Genomic DNA, 14,736 nt, shown 5'->3' with positions numbered 1-14,736 from the left:
TAAAGCGAAAGCTTGCAAAAGGAGCCTGGGCAGAATGTGCCCTGCCCTCTGGACATTGCTCCCTTTACCAGGAAGAAGGCAGCAGAGCACAGCTGCAAAAAGAGGGTGCCCACCATTTTCCTGGAACACTGAAGAACAAGCCCAGAATGCCACCACCAATCCCTGCCCAAAGGGCAGACTCCCTAAAGCCTAGAGATGTTAGGGACATGTTAAAAAAGAAGAAAACAAAATTATACTGAATCCCTATCAAGAACATAAATTTTACTCATGCCATCTCATTATCACAGTTGCAGAGTTAAAGCCATGAGCCCTGCCATCTGGTAATATCAATCTAGTAACTTCCTAGATGAGGGAGGGGCTAGCTGTGTCAGGAGACTGCCTCCCACCACCACACCTCCAGCCCAGCCCAGCCCCCTGCCCCAGGTAACCCAAGTGAGCAAGATCCTGAAAGGGACCTTGGACTCTCAGTTGCCTCAATTACATGACCAGAAAGTTTATCTCACCCTGACCTGATCATTCTCCCTCCCAGGGTTGCCCTTTGCCCTCCATTTGGGGAGGAGGGGGTGGAAGCAGTGACAAAGTGCAGGTCAGGTCTCCTTAAAGAACACTGGCAGAACACCTGACCAGCACTGGCAGGGGACACCGAACCTCACCACTGTCCTCTCCCAGCTCATCAGGATCGCCGTTCAGCTGCTTTGACAAGAAACATTATTCACTAAACCACAAATAATTTTTCTTGTATATACATAAATTATCCTAATACTAATGAGGTTAATATGTACTGTCTTTTATAACCAAAATTAGTCTTATCTTTTACCTGTATCAAATACTTTCTAAATAGCTTCAGATAAATGCCTAAAAATTCTAAAAATGTGAGAGTTGATATAAAGTACTTCACTCACCCAACCCCCCACCCCATTCTGTTCATACTGGGGATTGAACTCATGCTAGGGAAACCCCCTGCCATTGAACCACATCCCTAGCCCTTTAACCCCTTTTCTTAGAATACAGGATCATCTCTTTATCTTGACACTGCTAAGATGAGTTCACTGGGTTACCTTCTACTGCAGGAAAAGGTTTAAAGAACTGTTTTCTGGCTACTTATTTCTAGAAAAAAAATGAAAAGGAAAAAGACACACAAGTTGGTGAATTTTGTTTCAGTTTCAAAGTGTTCCTCCAATCTTTATCCAGGATGAACCTGGCTGATGGGCTGCCCTGTGACCTGGTAGCCCACTGAGCAGAGTCCCAGTGGTACGGCTGTGCAATGAACTTCTTCTGAGTCTGCCCATCTGCCTCTCTGGTGGGGAGACCCCTCCCAGGTGAGGTTGTCACCTCCAAAACTGAAATATCCAACCAGAAGTGGCTGAGACCCCCTTATGCCTACCATTCTCTTAGTGGAGCCAGGGCCTGGCCCAGCCCCACTCTGAATTCAGCAGCTGAGCCCTCCTGGCTGGGCACCTTCCCCACCACCCTCTGCATGAACAATCCACCCCCTTCCTCATCTGAGATTCCAGGGAGGTAAAGTATCCCTCTCACTCAAGCCCTGAGATAGAAAAGGGTAAGGGGATGAGGCCAGAGAAATAAAAATTGTACATACCTATAGAAAATTCAGTGAATTCTATTAAATTAATAAAAAACTAAAAATAAATAAAAATTTAAAAGGAAAGAGAGCAGACTGAGAGAAAGCTGGCATAAAAAAAGGAAGGAGCAGGGCTGGGGGTGTGGCTCTTGTGGAGCTCTTGCCCAGTGCATATGAGGCCCTGAGTTCAATCCTCTGCATCACATAAAAATAAATAAAATAAAGGTATTGTGTCCATCTACAACTAAAAATGTTTTTTTTAAAAAAGAGAGGCTGGAAGGGCCTGGCATTTGGTCCTACCTATCAGGAGATGAGACACCAGAATGGACACGTTGGCCCAGAGTATCTGAAACATGTTCCCCAGTTACTGCAATGTTAGATCACTTGCAGAGAGCCAGCACAGGCACTGACCATATTTGTGACCCATCAGTGACCTGGGAAGAATTTACTGACTCTCCCAATCTCAGGTAGGTCAGACCCATGTATGGACAAGGGTGAACCAGGTGAGTCCCAGTGGAGGGATTTCAGAACTGGATCGTAGAAAAGGGCCTAAAGGTCTCAAAGGTTGACTTCTGTCCCTCAGAGAAGTAGAGGGGGGCCCAGGGCAGGAGAGGCCCTGTCTAGCTCCAAGAGGCAGATTCTAAGAGTCCATAGGATGCTGCACACCCTGTGCCTCTCCTGTCACAGAGACTTCTCCCCCCAGGCACAGCCAGTGCCTCTGCTCTCTGATAACCACAAGAAATACTTAGGCACACCATTCACTGAGAGTCTTTTTACCTGGAACATTTTATACCTCATTCCCATGATGATTTAGTACAATACCATGAGGTGGTTCTCACTGTCCTCATTCTAGAGCTGAGGGATGGCGCCTCTACAATATGTGGAAGATATCCAAGGTCATAGGGTCATGTGGACAAACAAGTGTGCCCCCAAGGCACAGCCTATATCTAAAAGAGTTGGGGGCACCAGCACTTATGGTGCTCCAGGGACCTGGGGGGCAAAAGGGGAGGCAAAAAGACATTAGAACTTCTATTATAAAAGCTTTAATCTTACTTCTCCTGATGTGATATTTGTTTTTATAAGCCAAATAACTCTTGTACATATTTGTTAGCTGCATGTTCAAAATTCATAACTTTAAAAGGAGGGCATGTCCGGAACTGTTTGGAAACTCCCTCTCAGAGAGGAAGGAACAACATGCACCCAGCCAGAGGGTGCTCCATGGATGCCAGATCATTCTTGGGCCAATGGAAAAGCCACCCAGGCAGCCTCAGCCAGTTTCCTTGGCCTCTGCTGCCCCCTTGTGGCTAAAATGTGGCAGAGAGAAAGGGAGGGTATGAAGTCAGACAAGAAATCTTAAAAATGTCTGGGGCTGGGGGTGTGACTCAGTGGTAAAGTTTCTGTGAGTTAAATTCCTGGTACAAAAAAAATAAAAAAAAATTAAAGTCAACAGGATAGGGCTAGGGATATAGCTCAGTTGGTAAAGTGCTTGCCTTGCAAGCACAAGGCCCTGGGTTCAATCCCCAGCACCACGGAAGGAAGGAAGGAAGGAAGGAAGGAAGGAAGGAAGGAAGGAAGGAAGGAAGGAAGGAAGGAAGGAAGGAAGGCAGGCAAAGTCATCAGGCTAGAGGTAAAAAGACCTGGGCATAATCCTGCTTCTCACTTGATAGACTTGGGACATTCTGGCTGCTGTAGGCCTCTGGTCCTACCTGTGAAATACAAGTAATCTGAGTGTCAATCTCTTATGGTTATTTTATATAGATAGATAGATAGATAGATAGATAGATAGATAGATAGATAGATTACACAGCTTAATGCATGCAATTATTCACTTTTCTGAAGTACTAGCTCAGATTCAGATTCATTCCACAAGAGAAATAACTCACCACAGAGGACAATACAGGGAACAAGGTCAGCATTTCTGCCCAAACCAAGTCTCCCCTCAAATTAGTCTACCCACATTACCCCACTCCCACTGCTCCCCTGAGAACAGGGAGGATGAAGATCTTCCCTCTTCCTGGATAACCCCCAACACACAACTGCAAAAGGCCCCCGCCAGACCTGGTTCTGCCCTTTCCCCAAACCAAAAGCTTTTCCTCTCCTCCCCTCCCCTTTGGTCCTCACATTCCCCTACTGATAGGGGAATAGGCACAATCTCTACTGCCTACTGATAGGCTATAGGCACAATCTCTACACAAACTTGCTCAGTGAGCATTTATTAACAGCCAGTTGCATGTATCTGGAACAACAGAAAACAATTTAAAAATTCCTTTGCCTTGAGAAGTTATGATCTAGTTAACTAACAGGATCCATAGTAAAGTGGAGAAAATTACACAGCAACATAGATAAGAAATACAGGCTCCCAGATACACCTAAGATAAGGTACACCTAAGGAAAGCCCAGGTAGAGGAGCTTTTGAAGCACCCTCAGTTTTCTGGCTCTGACTCTGGGGAAATTGAATTCCCTGGGAATGGGAACAAAGCTGAAAATGTCACCAGGAAAACACCCTTTTGAACCTGAGAAACAATCCTTTTTAATAACTGGTCCTCTCTTCCAAACCAAATTATACACCTAGCCAACCATGCTGACATCTGGGACCTCCTTGGCTGCTACTGTGAAACTAGATACAGACTGGAACTGGACAAAACTGCTTTTAAGCCTAAAGGATGTCATGTGGACCTGTTATTCACCCCCAGACTCATTTCCACTTCATTGTAATTATCTTGCTAGGTCTGGTCCCCTTCTGACCCAGATTGAAATCAGCTCAAAAAGAAAAGATCAAATGAAAGCAGCCCAGGTCGGACATGGTGCCTTGAGCCTGTATAATCCCAGCTACTCGGGAGGTTGAGACAGGAGGATGGCGGGTTCAAGCCAGCATGGGCGACTTAAAGAAAATAAAATAAAAGGGCTGGAGATGTGGCTCAGTGTTAGAGCACTTGCCTAACATGCTGAAAACTCTAGGTGTGATCTCCAGTATGGAAGGAAGGAAGGAAGGAAGGAAGGAAGGAAGGAAGGAAGGAAGGAAGGAAGGAAGGAAGGAAGGAAGGAAGGAAGGTCCTTATCTCCAGAATGAACCTGACCCTCTCCCCAGAAGTCATGATAATCCTCCTTCTCCTTAAATCCCCACTTTCCCTCCTTATTCATAAAAGGACTCCCTTATCTTTTTGTTTGGGTGGGAAGCTCATCGGAGAGTTATCATCTCTAGGTTTCTCTTTATTCTCCAGCCAAAGAATAAACTTTCCTTCATGTATAGTCATCTCTCAGTTTTTTTTATTGGTTTCATAGCTCAGAGAGGGAGAAAGGACCCAGTGTGGGTCAGAAATTGGAAAAAATGACTGCTCAGCTCCTGCTCTCTCTGAGAGACCATCTTCCTCTCACAGAGACACTGACTCTGAAAATTTGAATCCGAGATTCAAAGGCTGAGTGTGAGAAGGGTAGAGGACTGTAAGAAGGTCTGAGGACTCTGCCCTACAGTTTCTGCTGAGAAGAACACTGTCCCCATTGAGTGAGAGCTTCCCCACCTCACGGGAACTTCAGCCCTCACCCCTGTGGGCTGGGCGCCAGGGTGAGAAGAAAGGGAAAAATGGAGGGGGCCAGTGGGAAGCGAGTGCCACTGAGAAGGTTCAGCTACACAATTGTAATGAAAGGGCTGTACACTGACTAAGGGCCAGTGAAGGGGACAGCAAGGAGCCATTACCCTCATACACACACCCCCAGGCATGAAGGGGTGAGGAGCAGAGAAGCCCCCACAAAAAAGGAAGCCTGACACTGACAGCAGTATGGTGAAATGCCCACCCCCTCTCCTTCCATGCAGGGCTCCCCCTAGAGCTTCCTATTGGACAAAACCCATAAGAAACTGCCCGCAAGGGGGCCCCAGAGTGATCTGTCCATCAAATGTGAATATGGAGTCAGTCTCCAGGGTCACAAAGCAGAGAGGGGAGGGATGGAGGATGGATGGGGGGAGGGAACAGACAGAGATTATGGAAAACATGAAGGACAAAGTCCAGGCCATGGGGCAGCAGGTAGGTCGGTTAATATGAGAATCCTCATCCTGATCCCTCTCCACCTCAGACACCTTCCCAGGTTACTGCCAGATAATGACCCTCCCTCCATAGAGAAGAAAACACCAATAACCAACTCGCTGACAAGGAGAATCCAGGTGTACATGGAGGTGGAAGAGGTAAAACATCAGTCCAGATGGCTCAGGGGTAGGACAGGATGAAGGGAAGCACTGGGTTCTGTCCACAGATCAGAGCCCTTGATGTTTGCAGACCCAAAGTCACCACCCAGCCCATCCTGACACTTCTGTTCCTCCCCTCTTCCTCCTGCCTCTGTTGCTGGCTGAACCTCCAAGGAACAGGGGTAGTTCCCTGGATGGAAGGGTAGTAGCCTCCCAACAGAAGCTAAAACAGCCCTGAGGTGTAGATTCTAGACATGCTCACCCCTGGGAGCCTCCAACCACCTCTACCATCCCCCAGGATTGCTGGAAGAATGGCTCCCTGTGTCCACTCAGTTTAGCTTTGGTGTTTGTTTTAAACCACTTTAAAACAAATAACTTCTCCTGCTTTTTGACCAGCAAAAAGCTGCACATACTTCATGTATACAACTGGATGAGTTTGGAGACAAGTATATATCCCAGGAACCATCACCACAATCTATGTCATAAATTATCATCTTCAAAACTTTCCTATGATAAAAGAAAAATTCTAAGGTATTCTAAATTTAATTACAAAGGTCAGAGCATGATGAACTGTTCTGGTTTGGATACGAAGTGTCCACCAATGTTGAAGGCTTGGTCCCTAATGCAGCAATGTTCAGAGGGGCTTTTGGGGGGAGTGATTAAATCATAAGGGCTCTGACCTCATCAGTAGATTAATCCATTAATAGCTGAATGGACTACTGAGAGGTGGTGGAGTCTATAGGTAGTGGGACCTAGTTGAAGGAGTGGGTCCTTGGGGGGCATACTCTTGGGTACTACATCTTGTCCCCAGCCTCTTTCTCTCTCTATTTCTCTCCCGGCAGCTTCCTAGGTACCATGAGCTGACAGCTTTCCTGCCGTGACCTTCCACCATGACATTCTGCCTCGCCCCAGTCCTGGAGCAATGGAAGCAGCCAACCTTGGACTAAAATCTTTGAAACCTTGAGCCCAAAATAAATCTTTCCTTCTCTAAGTTGTTTTTATCAGATATTTGTCACAGCAATAAAAAGCTAATACAAGGAAGGAAGGGGGGGAGTTAATCAGTTAAGCTAAGACTGAAACCAACAAAAGACTGTTCCACATTCCTAAATATATGTTATAACTCACTTAAAACCCCTGGAGACTGACCATTAGGTGCCAACACCTCCTGCTTAAGTATAAGCCTCCCTTGGGGAATGAAAATGACTGAATTGATATTGTTCTATTGTGTGTATGTACAAATATGTAACAATGAATCCCACTATTATATACAATTATAATGCACCAATTTAAAAAAAAAAAGTTTAACCCTTCCTAAAAGCTATCAACCCCGACCAATCCAGAAGCAACAAATAACTTCTCCTGCTTTGTCCTCCTGTTCCAAAACCTTCCCTTCACATTTTCCTTTACTTTCACCTATACGCAGTATAGGTTCATTGTGAATAATTTATGCTTTCCTTCTCCAAATTTTCATTATAAAAATGTTCTTCACTCTCAGGTCCCGAGAACACGTTCCAAGTGCTTTCTAGCCTTGCTGCCGGGAATTGTAGAAATTGTCCCAGGACTTGTTTCTTTTCTTGCTATCACCGATTGGGTTATTTATTCATTTGTTTGTTTAATTTTATTTTGTTTTGCAGTACTGGGAATTGAACCCAGGGGTACTCTACCACTGAGCAACATCCCTATCCCTACATCCCTTTAATTTTATTTAAAATTTTTTATTTTGAGACAGTCTCACTACATTGCCGAGGCTGGCCTCAAACTTGTGACCCTCCTGCCTCAAACTCCCAAGTTGGAATTCCAGTTGTGTGCAACCACACCTGGCTCTTGCTAGCACTTAACAGTTCAATAAAACTTTTTATTTCAAAGAATTCTCAGTCTCAAGAGTTTTAGTTTAATACCTCCAGCCCTTTGTTGTGTGTGTGTGTGTGTGTGTGAGAAGAACTGACTTTTGCCATAATGTGCCTCTTGGCACACTTTTAAGTATGCAATACAGTATTATTAACTATAGGCGTTCTGTGAACAATAGAGATAGATTTTCTTTTTAAAGAAATTCTATACAAAATATAAAAGGGAAAAATGCAACAAGGACTCATGAAGAGTTTTCAGTGCACAGGGCTCTGAGCTCTCTGGCCTGCATCATTCTGAAAGCTAGTGTGGCCTGGCTGTCCAGCACTATGTCTGGGATTGGCCTCAAGCCACTGGAGTCAGTCTTCGTTTTCCAAATCTTTCACTGTGGTGAACTTAGGGCCTTCCCGTGGCTCCAAATCATTCAGCCTTTCATTCTGCTGTTGCCCCCCTTCTCCCTGTGAACTTCCCACCCCACCCGCCTCACCCCTGTCTCCAGCTCTCCCCTTACCTGTCTGCCCTGACCTGCCCCCACCTGTGCATTCCCATGCATTGCTCCCGCCCCTCACTACTCTTACTGGTTAGGGGGGTTCTTCTGCTGTCAGAAGAATCAGATTAAAGGCACAGGCAACAAGAGCAAGACCCTTTATTGGGACTGGAGCATAAGGGAGACACAGCACTGACCAAGTGAGTGTCAAGCTGGCTCCCAGGACAAAAAGAGAGAGCTAGTTTTCTTCATGTGAAAAGGTGATGGGGTGGCCTCGAAATTAGAAATAATTGGCTTTAAGTAGATTTTTAAAGATGTTTTTCTTTTCCTGGGCCAGTGCTTCGACCTTGAGGAAGTGGTAGCCATCTCTCATAGTGATGCTGAGTCCTGCATAAACATCTTTGCCCAGGATGAGGATGAGTTGCTGATGCTGTTAAGAGAACTCACAGACGGAGTGTGGAAGGAAACACCAACCATGACAGTAACAAGCTAAGGGTCCTGGAAATATATCGTTTCAGTGACTTCTCAGCAGTTTTATCCTACATGTTTTTTTGGCCTTAGAGACCCATAGCCCAGGCATCCTGGCTTTAATGGCACCCAGTTTCTGAGGCCAATGAGACTGAGAGGGAGCAAGTGAGGGTCCAGAGGAAAACAGAGCTAACGTGCCGTGAGTTCAAGTTCCTCAAGTGCATTGATCCTTTTCAGGAGACAGGGGCTGACTGTCTCATTCCCCCTAAAGCCTTTACTCTCTTAATCTTAAGGGGTGCTGTTTTTCATGGGGGAGTCCTGGATAACTCACTGCCACCCACAAAAGCTAGCCTCTGTGGACAAGAAGCATCCTGTTTCCCTTTGACCAGCACTATCCCCACCCCTAGTGTTCTTGCCTGTGAGTTCTGCTCAGTCCTTCCTGCTCTGCTCACTGCCATTGGGTGTCAAATAGGGAACCCAAAGAGATCCCAGAAAAACCTCTAGTCCATACCTAGTACACAAAAAGAAAGAATGAGGTGGGTAGGGTTGGTGGGGTGGACGGAGCACAGAGGAAAGGGGATGGATGTGAGGTAGCCTTCAAATGGCCCAGGGACAGCTGTGCTAAAAGTGACATCATCTTGACAACCTCTGCCCATTCCAAAGCATACCTTTGGGAAGAAGGGTGGGGTCTCTCTGACACCCCTACATCCTCTAAGGAAGGGTCAGTACCCCAGACAGAAGTGGTCTCTGTGGCAAAGGCTTATTCATCTAAACAAAGAGCAACTAGCGAGCCTCCTGTCTCAGCCTCCTGAGACACTGGGATTATAGGCGAGTGCCACGGCGCCCAGCCCTTTTTATTTTTTGAAACAGGTTCTCATTAAGTTGCTAAGGCTGGCCTTGAATTTATGAACATCCTGCCTTAGCCCCCAGAGTTGCTGGGATTACAGGCATGTACCAGTGCACCCAGTTTGGACTTTATTTTAAATTCAGTTTTGCCACCAACCCAGTAACTTACTTGGTTCTACATAAACACACAGAAGATGGTGTTCTCAGCAGGCTCTCAACTATAGTCACCTGTTGGAGAATACAGTACAGGTATAGTGCACACCTGAAATCCCAGTGATCAGGAAGGCTTCTCAGTGATAGAGTGTCCCTGGGTTTAATCCCCAGGGAAGGAAGGGAGGGAGGGGAGGAGAGGAGAGGGGAAGAGAGGAAGGAGATGGTAGCTCAAGTGGTAGAGCACTTTCCTAGAATGTACCAGACCCTGGGATCGATCCCATTACTAAGGAAGAGACTTTTTTTTTTAATTAAACAGAGGAAAAGAAAAAAAAAAAAAGACATGCTGGCATAAGCTGGGGGACAACATCTGGGAAACATTTAGGAGAGGGAGAACTGTGGAAGGGCCAGAGATGAGAAGGAAGAAAGAATCTCAGGCCCTGCCATGGTCTGGGTAATTGTCCCCAAAAAGGTTCATATGTTAAAGGGTTTGTCCCCAGCGTGGCAGTATTAGGAGGTAGGGCCTAGTGGGAGGTTCCCAGGTCACTACAGGCATATCTTTGGAAGGAGATTGTGAGACCTCAGATTCTTCCTATTTCTTTTTGCCTCTTAGCTAAGGAACTAAGTGATTTTCTTCTGGGTTATACTTCTGCCACAGGCCCAGACCGATGGAGTCAATCAATCATGAACTGAAACCCATGAAACAAACCCTCGCTTCAAACCCATGCAGCAAAATAAAACTTCCCTCTATATAAGTTTATTATCTCAGGTATTTCAGCACAGTAAAGAAAAGCTGAATAATATAGGCCCTGAAAGATGGGCTAGAGAGAACAGAGGACCTAGGGAGTAGGGGGCATTGTAGAAGAGACTCAGGCAAAGCCTAGAAGGGATGCATTACCAACTTCTCGACTTCTTATGTCCTACATCAGAAGAATCAGATAAAGACACAACTGCAAGGAGAATGAGACTCTTTATTGGGACTTCTGCTTGAACCAGAAGGGAGACACAGCACTGACCAAGAGAGTGTCATGCTGGTTGCTTGAACAAACAAGAGAGCTAGTTTTTATTTCCATGTAAGGATTACAAAGGTGGGCTAGAGTCTAGAAATTTTAATTGGCTTTGGGCACACATTTTCTAAGGAATTTTCTTTGTGGGTCCTGTGTGAGCACTTCAACCTTGAGGGAGGAGCAGTCTATTGGTCAGCCTAGCACCAAATATTCCATCTCCCATATTGATGTTGCATCCTGCATGAACAACTGTGCCCTGTGATAAGGGTAAGCTGCTGCAGCTGTTAAGAGATCAAATACTTGTGAACTGGAAGAGAACACAAATCATGTAACAAGTTAAGGGCCCTGGGAATTTGCAGTTTCCATGACACCTCAACAGCTTTATCCAGAAATGTTTGTCCTTAGAGAGTCAGAGTGAGGGTATCCTGACTTTAATGATACACCTGGTTTCTGAGGTCAATAAGACTGTTTAAGAGTGCAGCGAGTGAGAAGATAGAGAAAGGCTCTTAATAACTAGCAAGCCCTGAGTTAAGATGGGACATCAAGGAAAAGTACATTCCATAATTTTAACAGCTAACAAGCTATGAATTGAGGTCTCTGGAGTACATTCCCCCTTTTCCGGTGGGGGTGGAGGGACAGACTGACTGTCCTATTCTTTGCTCAGAGTTTTTATTCCCTTAATCTTAAGAGAACACTGCTTGGGGGTATGCGGGGGAGGTCCCTGACTGTCTAAGATGGAGCCCAGTCCTGTCTGGGCCCCATGGCTTAAATCTAGATGTTCATGGTAGGATGAGGAGTCAGCTTGGGGATTATGATGAAGGCAGAGGTAACCAGATTAGCCGGCAAATTGAGTGTGACCTAGGTTTCCAGCCTAAGTAATAGGATAATGACTTTGCCAGGGGGAAGGTGAGAAGAGGGAGGAGATGCTGGAGCAGGAAATCAAGAGTTTAAATTTGGATGCATTTCTGGGAACACTCCGCTGGGGAGTTAAGGAGGCGAAACATATGGGTCTGAGGTCTAAGGAGAGGTCTCAGCTAAAGACCTACATTGTGTAGCTATAGCTCTTCCCAGAGCTTCCAGAGGGGTGTTCACAAAACTTCCCTTCACACCCCATTTGTATCTGTCTGTCTTTCCCACCTTTATTAGGAACTTCTGAGGGAAGGGGCTTGGAGACAAAATATCCTTCCTAGAAGACAGATTTTCCTTATATCTAAAGCTGGGCCAAGTTCAGAGACCCCATGAGGAAGACAGGCCAGGGGAGGGAAGCCCTGGATCCATAACTGTGCCCGGCTAGAGACCTGGGGCATGAGAGGTGCTCCCAGACTCATCACTAATACAGGCCAGGGGTTGGAGATCTGACCCCCTCTGGTGATAACCAAACATTGGGGGAGAATGGACTATGAATAGATCACAGAAACCCAGTCAGGTGACCACTGAACATTGTACCATCTCAGACTGCCACCATGGCACACCATACCCTGATCCCACACCCAAACCATTCATCTCAGGATCCTCTAACCCCTCAGAGTCTGCTCCATCAGCTACCCCTGGACACCAGCTCCTGGGCAGGTTCTAAAGCCCCAGACAACCACCTGCTGCCCTACCACAGTGTGACACCTTGTCCTTATTACCTCTCTACCTCCAACCCTCCCATCTTCTAGTCCTCCCAATCCCCATGCCCACAAAGCCCTTGAGTCCCAGCTACACCTGCCTAAGGGCTTCTTCCTGATAAGGAGAAAACATTATGATTTCACCGAAAACACATCCAACAAGCCTCTATCTTCAGTAAGTATTTGGTAAAATTTGGCAAGAGAGGCAGAAAAACAGAGAAACTGCAGATTCACATGCCCTTTGGATCTCTGGGGCTTGGAGCTTGGGGACAATTACTAAAGGCCAAGAAGTTGTTTCACTAATTTTATTTATCTATCAATCAGAATGAATTTCTTATGCTTATAAATTTTTTATACATTTTGATTGTTTCCTTAATTCAAGACCTCCAGCCCATGATTGTTCTTCTCTTAAAAAAAAAAGGCAGATAATTCATTTGTGAAGTCTTTAATTTTTTTCTATTTATGTGATTGTTTCTAAATTTAAAATGGAGGATTGTCATAATCTATGATCCTGTGTATCCAGTAGAAATTTTAAAGTCTATTTTCAGGATTAATTGCCAGTCTTCCTGGGAAAGAGATGGCCCAGAAAGCTCCCCAGCGCATGGTCTCCTAGGAGTAGCTGACACCATTTTGCAACTCCAAATAGAAAAACGGAGCTGGGCAATGCTCATCAACAACTGTCAACTAGAATTATGCACTTCCTGATGAAAAAACACAACACAACACTACTTATGACATATCCTGTCATAAAATAGACCCTGGGTCATTTCAAGTCTTTAAAATCTAACAGAAAGAACAGGGGAGGCAGAGGAGCATGATAAATGATAATGGATGCAATTAGCAAAATTTAGAATGTGGAAAATCCTATAAGAAATACGACATTTCTTCAACAAATATATGTGGGGGGAATTAAGAGAGACTTAAGCTCCAAGCTCTAATTTTCCGGGGGGAAATGGCCAGCATCTCATTGCGGGGGTTCTTCTGCCCAGAGGATTCCAAGCCACCCTAAATCTTAATATGTCAAGTAATTAAGAAATAATAAAACACAAACACTCAGAAATATATTTACAAACAGCGAAGTCCCTGATAGATCTAGTCCACATGAGTTCTTGAAGTAGACAAAGAGAAGATGGCTCTGGTGGTTTATTTAAGGGGGAACATCAAAGGCAGGGATAAGTTTTCAAGGGTGAGTCTTGCTTCAGTGATGTCTTGCAGTCAGCAGGTTGATTGACATCTCGGCAAGTCACAGTCATCTCAGGTGTTGTGTGGAATCTTAGGTGGAGCTTGAAGAGAAAGTTCACCTGCATCAGGCAATCCCTATGGGGGTTGTCCAGGAAGGTCCCAGTGCCAGACTTATCTCCTCAGGAGGATACGAGCAACATAGTCCACACACAGCCCACAGATGGCTAATCACTAGGAAAACACCAAATTCCAAAAGAGGACATCCTACAAAGCGTTTGACCAGTACTCCTCTAAATTATCAAGATCAGAAAAATCAAGGAAACTTTGTAAAACTGTCACAGACAAGAGTCCAAAGACACTGGACAAATATACATAATGTGGTACCTTGGATGAATCCTGGAACAGATAAAGGACATTAGGTAAAGACTAAGACAATCCAAATAAAATATTGACTTTAATGATAATTATCAACATTGATTTATTAAGTATAGCAAATGTACCAAATTCATGTGAGATGTTAGTAACAGGGGACACTGGATGCAGGGTACACAGAAACACTGTATTATCTTCTCATTTTTTTCTACAAGTTGAAAACTATTCTGAAAAATAAAATATATTTAAAAGAAGAGAGACAGAGCTCAGCGACTCAAAAAGCTAAGGCAGGAGATCATAAGTTTGAGGCCAGCCCCAGCAACTTATGAGACCCTGTATCAAAATTTTTTAAAAAGTAAATATTTAAAAAAGGACTGGGGATGTAGCTCAGTGTTAAAGCGTCCCTGGATTCAATCCCCAGTACCAAAAGAAAAAAAGAACAGAGACTCAAGAAACATATCAGCTTAATACAATGTATGATTCTTTCTTTGGTCCTGATTCAAACAAACCGTGGTGTATGTGTATATGTATGTCTATTAGACAATTTGGGAAATTTGAACTTTGCTTATTTTGAGATAAGAAGGAATTATTGCAAATTCTAGGAGCAATAAAAATATTGTGGTTGTATTTATAAAGAGTTCTTACTTTGTTGCTGTTGTTTTGTTTTGGGTACCGGGGATTGAACTCAGGGGCACATGACCACTGAGCCACATCCCAAGCCCTATTTCTAATTTAGAGACAGGGTCTCACTGAGTTGCTTAGCACCTCACTTTTTGCTGAGGCTGGCTTTAAACTCGTCAGCCTCCTGTCTCAGTTTCATGAGCCACTGGAATTACAGACATATGCCACCACACCCCTCTGACTCCTTACCTTTTAGAGATACTAAAATACTAACATTAGAAATGATATGTCTAGGGGCTGGGCACCGTGGGGCAGGCCTGTAATCCCAGCAGCTCAGGAAGCTGAGGCAGGAGGATCAAAAAGGCAGCCTCAGCAATGGCGATGCAGTAAGC

This window comes from Spermophilus citellus (genome assembly GCF_964194105.1).
Source record: "Spermophilus citellus genome assembly, chromosome: 5".
NCBI lineage: Eukaryota > Metazoa > Chordata > Mammalia > Rodentia > Sciuridae > Spermophilus > Spermophilus citellus.
This window is presented reverse-complemented; position numbering follows the sequence as displayed.